This window comes from Plenodomus lingam, assembly GCF_022343315.1.
Source record: "Plenodomus lingam strain CAN1 chromosome Unknown contig_9, whole genome shotgun sequence".
Lineage (NCBI taxonomy): Eukaryota > Fungi > Ascomycota > Dothideomycetes > Pleosporales > Leptosphaeriaceae > Plenodomus > Plenodomus lingam.
This window is the reverse complement of record NW_027093973.1, coordinates 1382378-1394377: the sequence shown is the minus strand read 5'-3', so window position 1 is coordinate 1394377 and position 12000 is coordinate 1382378.

The following is a 12000-nucleotide window of genomic DNA, read 5'->3' as shown; positions in this document are numbered from 1 at the left end:
AGTTTAAGCTAATTAATCTTACACTAGAGTATATTAATAGTAGTTATAAGCTAGACCTCTATAATAAGAAAAACTCTACGTATAATATTAAACATGTATTCTAGCAGACTATGTTATACAGCGTGTATATAGGCGACCTCTAGAGGTAGATAGAGAGGATATTTAGCAAAAATATAACTAGCAAGCATACCTCTAATAACGTAGTAGATAATATATTTTATCTTGCATAGTTACTACTTATAGATAGTTAAGTAGTATAGTAATCTAACCCTATCTAGAATACACCCTTTAATTTACTAGATATCCACTAGAAGGGCTATAAAATACTAGAATAGAAGATTATATAGTTTAACGCGTAATATATTATTATACCTTTATATACTAATACTACTATAGGCCCTACACTTATGTTAAATCTAGGTATATTTATAGATATTAGTAAGTTTATTTTTAAGTAGTATATATAATTAGATAGACTAGATATTACCTTATAATATAAGGAGATTAAGTCTTTAGACTTAACCTAGTACTAATATAAAAGGGACTAAACTTAATTTTATTAAAAGTAACTATCTAGTATATCTACCTCCTATGGCTTCTAGCCACTACCTAGTGCTCTAGGTGCCTTTCTATTTATTACTATAACCTATTAGTATAGTTTATAGATATAGTAATAGATATATATATTTAGAAGGGGGAGGTCTTTAATAGTGCGTACTTAAGGTAGCAACTACCTATTAGATTAGGTAGCGGCGCCTAGAGTATAACTCCCCTTAGGTAAGGCAACGTGCCTACTATAGCAATATTGCCTTGCCCCTTTTAGGCGTGTAGGTAGGCAGGGCGTTATAGGGGTAGAAGGTAGGGGGGTAGGGTATTAGTAGGCAGCGGGCAAGGTACTACGCCTAGAAGTTATTAGAGGGGGGGGGCAGGGGCGTTATATTATTATTACTACTACTACTATTATAGTTATAGTTATAGTAGTAGTAGTAGGAGGAGGAGAAGGAGTTATAGATAGGAAGGGGTATATATAACTATTAAGTATTACTACCTATATAAGTAGGATATTAGTTAGGGCACTATAAGTACTCTCCTAAGGCGTTATATTTACTACCTACTTACCTTTATTAGATAATAGTATAGTAACTTTGTATATATAGACCTAATAGCTAATTAAACTATAACTATACCTATAACTATAACTATAACTATAGCTATCTACTCCTACGTTGTTATTGCCCCCTTCCCCTACCTCTACTATAGCCCTCCCCCTGCGCCCTTAACACAATTAGCTAGAGCGCGTCCTAGGCGCTACTACACGCCCTACTAGCTTCTCCCTCGCTATAGCAAGGCACAGCTGCTTGTTAACGTAGCAAGGTTACCTATAGGCTAGATATACTCTAGCTAGATACGCGCCTGCTATTAAGGCGCACTAGTACTACTTAGACTCTACTCCTAATCCCCCCTCTACTAAGTATAACCCCCTCTTATAGTTACCTTTATAGATATTATTAACTATATATAGTCTAGATAGTAGAGTATAATATATAGAAAGGCCCTTTACCTACTAGTTTTAACTCTTCCCTAGTTAACTATATACCTATATAGAAGATAAGGCTAGGTATTTAGAGAGGATTATATATAGTAAGGTGTTATAACTACGTAGTATAGTAGATAGGTCTCTAGCAAGTTAACTATCTATAGGGGGTTAGGAGTTTAGTTAATAAATATATAAATAAAATAAGAGAGGAAATTTAATACTATATTACCTACTACTATAACTAGTGTAATAAAGTGTAGCTTGCTATTACATTGTAGAAGTAGAGGAGATATAATAGTTATAAGCCTATAGTTAGTTAATATAGAGGATAACAAAGGCTATAGGTAATAGAACTCTACTAGATATTTATTAGGTTAGCGCCTACTATATCTAATAGCGTCTTATTAGCCTAGAAGATTACTAGTTTTAAGACTAATAAGAATAATTAGCTTAGAAGTCTTAAGAAGATTACTAGCCTTAAGCCTAATTAAAACAATTAGCTTAGAAGTTAGGAGAAGTTACTAGCCTAAAACTATAGAGGTAATAGCTATATAGTCGCCTTTAACCCTCCTACTACCTATAATATAATAACTAATAACTCTAAATATAATAGTATTATTTATATTTCTATTACTTAACTATCTATATTTAATAGCTATATTAGGTATAGGCTTAACTTATAGGCTTGTAGGGCTTATACTTTAAAGACTAGGTGCCTTACTTTGTTATATAGATAATAGCTATAGTAGGCATAGCCTTAACTTATAGGCTTATAGGGCTAGTTATAGCTAGTATTATAATATACTAGAGGAAGAAGGTTAGTATAGCCTAGTACTTAATAGTATATACTAACTTATATAGGGTCTTAACTCCTTAGAGAATAGGAGGCTATGCTATATATAACGTGTTTTACTAGTCCGCCCTAGCGCGATACGCCCTAGCACAATATAAGGTTCTTTAGCCTTTAGAAGAATAGGAGGCTATATTATATATTAAACTACAAGCTATTAATCTTAATATTATAATCTTTCCTAATCTTAGTAATATCTTCTTTATACTAATACTATAATAAAGCAATCTACTATTAGAGTTCTGCGATAAACATAAGCTATCCCTAGAACCTACTAGCTAGGAGCGCCTCTATAGGTTCTAGGGACAGCTTATACTTATTATAGAAGTTAGGAGAGGGTATAGATAAGTTAACTGTATTAATTAGGTGTATTAGCTTTCCTAGTAGTAGTAATTAAACTACCTAGCTCTAAAGTTTGCAGCAGTTTGCAGAAGGCTATAGGGGGTAAGGCTGTAGGGGGTAAGTCTTACTAGCAATAGGGCAGCTAGTTAGTCTAGAAGATTATAGAATATTATAGAAGTTTAAGAAGTTTGTAAAAGTTTATAGGAGGTTAGTTAATCTCCTAGTTAGAAGGTTAGTAATATACCTACTAATACTTTATAGTGTTAATAATAAGGAGATAGACTACGCTAAAGTTAGCGCTGTCGCGCATAGACATGCACTTAAGTCTACTACCCTAGGTTAGAGCTAGGAATTTGTTAGTATTTGTTACGCTAGAGACGCCTATAATCCTTAAGACTTGTAAGGCTAGAGCCTGTTAACGTTAATAGGGCCCTCCTCTAGTAGGCACTAAGAGTACACTACTTAATAAGAGCCTACACTCTACCTATTACTAGGATTTAATACTAGATAATTACTTGCCTAGTAGTAGGGTAAACCTAGATATTAATATACTCTTTAGGTACTTGCGCTATAAGGCCTATATAGACACTTAAGTTTAACTAGCTAGTACTATAGAGCCTCCCTAAGGTCTGCAACCTTGCTAGTAACATAACAAGGATCCTAACTAACTAGTAGAGCTAGGGCTATTCCCCCTTAAGGTCTACTAGCTTAGTAGTAATATAGTAGGGTTCCTTTTAGACAAGGACTACTAGGCATATCTAGTAGTTAGACTAACAAGAACTAATAAGAACCTAATAACGCGAAGAAACCTAGATTAAAATATTAATATATTAGTTTATAGCACTTACCTTTACCCTCTATATATTATTTAACTTTATAATATTATCTATTAAAAATACCTAGCTTCTTTACCTATATAGGTATATTAAACTAACTAGGGAAGATTAGAAATAAATAAAGTAGAAGCGTCCTAGTTAAACAATACTACACCCTAGAAGGTAATACTACTTAATAGTAGTAGCAGAGGTAGGGGCAGCTTTAGGAACAAAGTTAAATACCCTAGAGGTAGACTGCCCCCCTTAGGGTGTGGCACTAGCTTGCCCTTACGCAGTATTAACTTTGCAGAGTTTAGCTACCGCGTAGCAAGTAAGTAACTACTACCCTAAGGTTTAGTATAACACCTTACATATATAGATCTAGCATATTTTACTAGATTATACGTAAGTTTTGTATATATCTAATACTCCCTCTTACTACTATAATAGGAAGCACACTAGTTATTGCTAAAGAGCTGCTTACCTAGCTTAGACTCTATAATCTAACTAATATAGTTAGCCTAGGCGCGCCCTTTTAAGTTACGCCTATTATACTCCTCCTTACTAACTAAGTACTATTTTGCAGAGTTACTAGCATACTAGTATACCTAGTAGCTAGTAGCCTTCCTTAGGGGCCTATAATAGGCTATATAGTTAGTAAGAGCGTTGTTAAATATATTATACCTAGGTATAAGAGAAGTAGTTAGTCCTACTTAATCTAGAATAGGAGCCTATACTAGGACTATAGGCCTAGACTCTAACCTATTAAGATATTAGTATATAAACTCTAGTAACCTAAGGTAGACTACTTATAGACTAGGGGAGGGGGTGTAGATAATAGGCGTACTAACCTCCTTATCCTCCTCCTTGCTCTTAATAACTAGGGTTGTTATTATTATTATTGTTGTCGTTGTTATTACTGCCTCCACCACTACCTACAGCAGCAATAGCAATAGCGCAGACGCAGACGTAGGCATAGACGTAGGCGCTAGAGGGGGGGTAGGATAGGGGGGGTAAGGCTAGGGGGACAGGAGTAGCCTATATATAGTTAGCGTATATAAGTCTTAAATAGTGTTATAAAAGCTATACTATTATTAATAACTAGACTACAGGCAACCCTAGGGGATAACGCGAGCAGCGTCTACTATATCTTGCTTATTTAGGGAGACTATAAAGGATCCCCTAAAGAGGGCGTAGTTAATATATATAGGGGGGTTAATAGCTATATTATTATTATTATTACTATTAATATATTATTATAAAGTAGAGGATAAGTTAACTCTAAAAAATATATATATTTTACTAATAATGCTAGCATCTATAGTAAATATAAATACTAAACACGTGTTGCTATTATATTAACTCCCTACCTACCTAATTAGCTTATACTACTAAACTTCTAAACACTTCTTAGCTAATTAGCTTATACTACTAAACTTCTAAACACTTCTATAAACTCCTTTACACTCCTATAAACCTTTAAGCTAACTAAATAGAGAACTATTATTACTTTACTATAACTATAAATAGTCTAGCCCTATAACCCCTATACTCCCTAACCCTTTAGTATTAGCTATATTTCCCGCCTGCTCTATAAATACTATAGTATAGTTATTACCCTACTATAGCTTGCACCTACAGGCGTCTAACAAGCTAACTAGGTTTAACTTAGTCTATCTACACTACCCTAATCTATAGTTAGAGTTTAGGGTAACTAACTAACCTAAGATAATAGCGTGGTCTATAGTATATAAGGTCTATATAGTAATATAGGGGTGTTACGTAGAAGGTATATATAGCTACTCCTACTAGTTACTATTAAATATACTAACGTTAGCGTAATAATAGTCTCTATAATATCTATACCCTCTATAGCCTATAGTATAAGGATATTATCTACCTCTTAACTACTAGCATCTATAATATTAGATAGAGGATAAGGTAATAATATTCTACTACTTAGTGCCTCCCTCTACTTCTATATAGCTACCTTACGCTAAGATTAATAAGATATATAAGTAGATGCTAATGTATTATTAAGGCTACGCATAAAGTTAATAATACCTTCTATAGTAGAGGCAAACTAATAGCTACACACGCTTAGAGCCTTAACGCAGAACTTAGTAGTAAAGAGTTTAGATAGTTTAGTAGGATTACTGCTAATATCCCCTATAAACTTATTATAGGCGTTACTTACTTTAATATAAGCTAACTCTAGTATATATATACCTACTAGTATAGGAAATACTATATTAGGTTATATATATAACTTAGTTACACACTCCTATATAAACCTCCCTAGCTCCTTATACACAAATTAACTTATCTTTCTAATTCTTAGTTTTATAGGTTGCTCTAGTTATACTAGTAGTAGAATAGGGACTAATTTAAGAGCTACATTATAACCTAAATAATAATACTCTAGTGCAATAGAAGGTTGTTTAGTAGCTAGTATTAGGTATTTACTAAGCGTCTCTAAGAAACTATAATAGTAATAAGGGTTATTTGCTAACTAGATTAATTCTAGTAGTACCTTATTACGCAGATTAAGTTTAGTATTAGTCTAATATACTAGTTAGCCCCTACTATTAATAGCTTCTTCCCTACGCTAGTCTATCCCTTTGGCAAGCTGTAATAGGTTAAGGGTATTGTCCTAATTACCTAGAGTTGCGACCTGTAATAGCTAGCTATAGCTATAGAAAAGAGAGGGCTAAATCTAGTTTTTCTTACAACCGTTACTTAGCCTAGCTATATCTAACTTCTCTTTAGGTAGTTAAGTTAACCTAATACTAAACAACTAATATAGCAATATAATATACGCAATACTAACGCAGCTATAACCTTGCCCCCCTTAACTAATACGCTACTATATATTAGCAATGCTCTATATAATAGGTATATTATATATAATAACTTAGATAATATCTATAATATTAACGCCTATACCTAGGGCTATAGTTACAAAGATTATATAGATAGTTAAATTAGCCTTATAGAAAGCCTTGTATGTTACGTCTTTATTATAATCTAAGTTTGTAGCTTTATATATTTTAATAACATTAAATGCATATCTTTTACTAGTGCTAACCTTACTAGTAGTATACTGCTATTTAGTAGTATAACCTATAGTAAGGGATACTAATATCTTTTATGCCTAGGTTACTACCTCTTTAATTATACTACAACCATTAATAAATATAATTATCTTTAGAATATTAGAGGGTAAGGCTTGCCTATCTATAGTTGCGCTATCTAGAAGATAGAAGAGCTTATCTAGGTTCCTTAGTTAACCACTTAGGATAGGATATATCACAAGCTTAACGTCTAGCTAGTTAATTAATATCTATAGAACTAATATACAATATATCCCTATTCCTACTAGGTAGAACCCTATATAGAGTAGGACCTTCCTAGTTACCTAGATATCTAGTGTGCTAGAGTAACTAAACTATATAATATCCTTATAAAGTGTTATATAGAGTTCTGCTAGCTATATAAATATAGGTTAGAATAGTTCCTATTATAATATAAGGTAGCACTTATTAATAGTAACTAACCTAACTTTAGCCTAGAAAGAAGGTATCCTTATAATAACCTAGAATTTCTAGCTTACTACCTGCTTAGGGCCTAAGAGTATATAGGTATAGCTACCCTTAGCTATCTCTATAAGGATATAAGTATACTATAGTATTTAATAATTAAGAAGATATAGCTATAATCTAGGTAATATTTATATAGCCTTAAACTACTTATTACTAAGCTTACTTAATAGTATTATCTATAGGGTTATCTTCCTTATTAACACTAAGTATGCGTAGAATATTATACTTTTCCTATAACTAGTATAAGTAATAAGTAGGATGTCTGCTCCCTAGCTATATATTAACTACTATAAGGTTTAAACCTAACCCTCCTAAGGTATAATAACCCGCTTAGTATATAGAGATAGGATACGCTAGAGGCAAGCCTAGATAACGCTATACTAGTGCGTATAGAATAACGCTAGTCTTACTATATTAATAACTATAAGTATATCTTAAATATCTATTTATAGTATACACGTAATTAGCTTATATAGCCCTCCTCTACTTATAGTTATATATAGCTAATTAGTATTCTCTTTATTCTATATTTAAGCTTAGTAAATATATACCCTAATCTTATAATTATCTTTCTACCTTTTTAATAATATAGGTATGTGTTGCAGGAGGGATATTAACTGGATCACGGAGCATCTTGATCCGATCAATCCCGATCAATACCCCTGTATAACCCACTATCTGATCGACTGCCAGCTCACTGCCAAGTGCCTAACAAAAAGCAGGAGCTCTAGTAAGGAAGGTTTACTAATTATTCACCTTCTAGTAAGGGTAGCTAAAGCTCTATATATATAAGTCTAATCGTAGTAGATACAATCTAATAATCTATCTCCTAAATTATTCCTAACCTTAGTAATCTAATTTTCCACAGTTATAAGCCTAGTTCGCGCTTTACCTTATTAAAGATTATCCTATCTATTTAAGCGTATTATTTAACTTAGACACTAAGCTAGTAAAAGCTTTACTCTTTTATTATACTATTTCTTAAGCAAAAGCTCACTTATTACTCTTCTACTATAAGCAACTAAATCCTAAAGGGGGATATCCTACTCACTAGATTAACTAACTGGCCTACCTAGTACATTCAATTTAGATACTATGCCCTAACTAAAGGGATCTAGGCAGAGGTAGACCCTAAGGCTCTAGATACTAAAAACTACTTTAAGAATAAACCTATTAAGCCCAACATGCTAACAGATATTGCGCTATCTAACATAACAAGTGAGCAGTATAAACTCTAAATAGCTTAGTACTAAGCCTACTTATTAGATTAGGTATTAAAGTTATTAGCAATCTAAAACCTTTTTATATAGGTTAATAATATAGTAGATTAAGGGATCCTTACCCTAGCCTATATAGAGCTTGTTAATTAAGGAAGAGTAACCCTCTAAGCACTTATCTAAGTGCTCTATAATAACCTAGCGCTAACTAACTTAAGCGCTATAACACTAGCGAGATTATAGTATAAAGCTTATCTTGCTAAGGCAAAAATAAGTAGCTAAGATACTAATTACTAGCAGAAGGAGTAGACAATCCTATATGCGCAAGCTAAGGTATATAACGTTCCTAATATTAAAGGATAGCTTATAGTACAGGATTATCTTAAAGCTCTATCTACTAGGATCTTACTAGATTAGGGTTAAACTATATTTTAAAGGATTATTAAAAAGTTAGTAATAGGAGAGCTAACTTATAACCTCCTGCAGGTTGCTAAGATCTATTTATTACTGCTCTAAGAGAACAATATAAGATTAAGCTCTAAGGGTCCTAGAGTATTTGTAATAATAGGAGCTCCACCTTCTAATTAACCTAAGAAGGAGTCTTTATACCTATATAGTAGATCCTACCTATAGAAACCTCCTAAATACAAAAACGTTATTAAAGCTTAGACTAATATAGGTAACAAGCTTACTACTACTTAATAATTAGAGATTAAGAAAAAGATTAATAGGAATCTAAAATTTAAAGAGTTAAGAAAAGCTCTAATTAAGTCCTATCCTATTAATCAAGATTATAGTAGTAAGGTAAGCGCGATCACCTATCTAGGTAGTATCTAGGCGGCACTAATTAACCCTATATTAATAGCGGAGAAAATAAACAGGATCTATTTAACTATAGACTTTAAAGCTTATACTCTATTAAAGAGCACTATCTTTAATAATAGGGGTGCAGTGCACCTAGTTAATAATATAAGCTACCTAGAAGAAAGCTTGTTTAGATTAGTTAAATATAAGATAGTTAAAGCAGGAACTTAAGCTTTTCTAATCTTAGGCAGAGGGACTAGAGTAATCCCTAATACTCTTAATAGACTAAGAGGTCTAAAAACAGAAGATTTAGTGCTTACTAATATAGTGTTAGTAGAAGGTTTTTATGTAAATATTATATTAGAAGCTTAATTGCTTAAAGTAGGAGTTTAGTTCCTTAGGCTAGATACTACCTTATAGTTTAGATTATTAGGAAAGAGTGTTATATTAGCCAAGTTACTGCGTAAGTTTAACTTAACTTTCCTAGAATACAAGCCCTCTACCCCTTATTAAATAATCCAAAGCATAGTGCCTAAATAACCCTAACAATCCTAGACAACTTACCTAAGACACGACAGTAAGGAGCTTTAGCACTAATAATTAGGCTATTTAGGACCTAAGGCGCTTAAAGCTCTAGTTAAGTTAGCAATAAATATTAGGATTAAAGGAACTCCTAGGAGCAAATACAAGCACTGCGCTATTACACATGCCTAACAGGTTATATTAAGATAACTAAGGGAAAGATTACTATATCTATACTACTAGGTATTATAGGATCTATTTAATATACTAATAGGTATAGCTTACAAGTAATAGATCTTAGTATTAAAGTGTAACTACTTAGGAAAGCTTTATACCTATCTACTACAAGCTAAAAACCTTAATAAGATTATATAGGTGTTTAAAAATTTTAAGAGCTTAATACTTAACTAATATAAGCTTAGCATAGTTAAGATTATGCAAGACAACAACGTTGTAACGCTCCCTTAGCGTAGCAAATCTTGTTTTTAGATCTAGGTAGCTAATAATAGTATTAAAATTAAGAGCTTACCTATATATACCTATAAACCTAATAGAGGAGTAGAAAGAGTAGGGCAGGAGATTATAACAAAATTAATTAAAATAAGGATTAGTGCTAACCTACTAACAAAGCTCTAGCCTAAAATTATTAAAGCAGCGACTTAGCTCTATATTATAAGCCTGTCCTATACTTATAATATAATATTACCTAACAAAGTACTAGATTGTTAGTTTACTAGATACTTTAGGTGGTAGCAACTAGAGCAGATAAGGGAGGCAACTACTAATCTCCGCCCTAATTAGAGCAGAATATACGCCTATAGCTGTTAAGCTTACCCCCTTAATAGAGATTAAGTAGCTAGGCGTTACAAGAGGGTTTTTAAGGTAAACCCTTAGGGTTATATTAGATATCTAGTAGGATATAGAGCATCTAATATATATAGGATATAAATCCCCTTACTTAATTAAATTATTACTATGTAGAACGTTACCTTTAATAAGGATCTTTTCTATAAAGAGAAAGATCTAGAGTAGCTTTAATAGTTAGAGGCTTAAAAGATAGTTAACGTTATTAGTAAAGATAAGATCTATAATGTAGGAGAAGCATATAAAGAGCTTAATATCTTTAATTAGCTTTATATTACGGCAGAGCAATATAAGGAGTCTAGTAAGCAAGAAGGACTAAACCTAGCGTAGGAGCTAGGGGGTAGGGTAGAGCTAGAGGAGGTAGATAATTAGGCTAGCTAGCCTAGTAATTCATAACCCCCTAAGCAGACACCTCTAGCGTAGGTACTAAGCACAGCTAGCTTAGCACAAAGGATCTATATAAAGTCCCCTAAGCTAATAGGGCTCTAAACTCCTAAACTAATACTAGAACTAAACTTTAGTATAGGAGATAAAGGATCTATATAAGTTATAGATTAGGGTCTTACTACCTAAGATAGTAGTAATCTAACTTACTTTAACGCTATAATAGGTAGCTCCTAGGAAAGACCTAGAGGGGAGAGTACTATTAGTAGGTTACTCTATAAGAGTACAGAGATAGGTAAGGGCACCCTATCTAGCTCTTATAGGGGTAGTAAGCAGAGCTCCTACCTACCTACTTTAGGACTAGATTCTGTATCTCCTATAGATCCCTTACAAGTGGCACCTAGAGCTCCTAGAAGAAGTAGAAAACTGCAAGTTAAAGGACTGCCACTAACACGTGTTAGTAAGCAAGCTTAGGGATAGGACCCTAATAAACCACTAGGAGGCTCTATAAGTATAGGGATATATATAGTAATAGATCTATTAGATATAGATCTAATTAGAAATCCCTTATATAATCTTTTAGTATATCCTAAACTAAATACTATAATCCACGCTATAATTATAGTAGTAATAGGGAGTAAATCCCCTAAAAACCCTAAAAGAAATACGCACTAGGACGCTCTACAAAAAGAGCTAAAATAATAGAAGGATCTCTATAACTACTAAATAGGACAGCAATTTAGAGACGTAGTATATAAAGAAATTAATACTCTACTAAAAGCTAGTACCTAGAAGGAGATTAATAGGCTAACTAAAGGAGAGTGTCTACTCCTACTTAAATAGGTGTTTACATATAAGCTTAATTAGGATAGTTACCTAATTAAGTGTAAAGTAAGGATAGTAGTAAGAGGAGATCTATAGCTTACTAACTTAATTTATTTAACCTACGCAGCTACCCTAGTAGCTTAAACCTTTAGGACTATAATAGCTATTAGAGCTAAGTTTAACCTTAAGATATATTAATATAACGTTGTTAGAGCTTTCCTTAATGCCTTAAGGGATT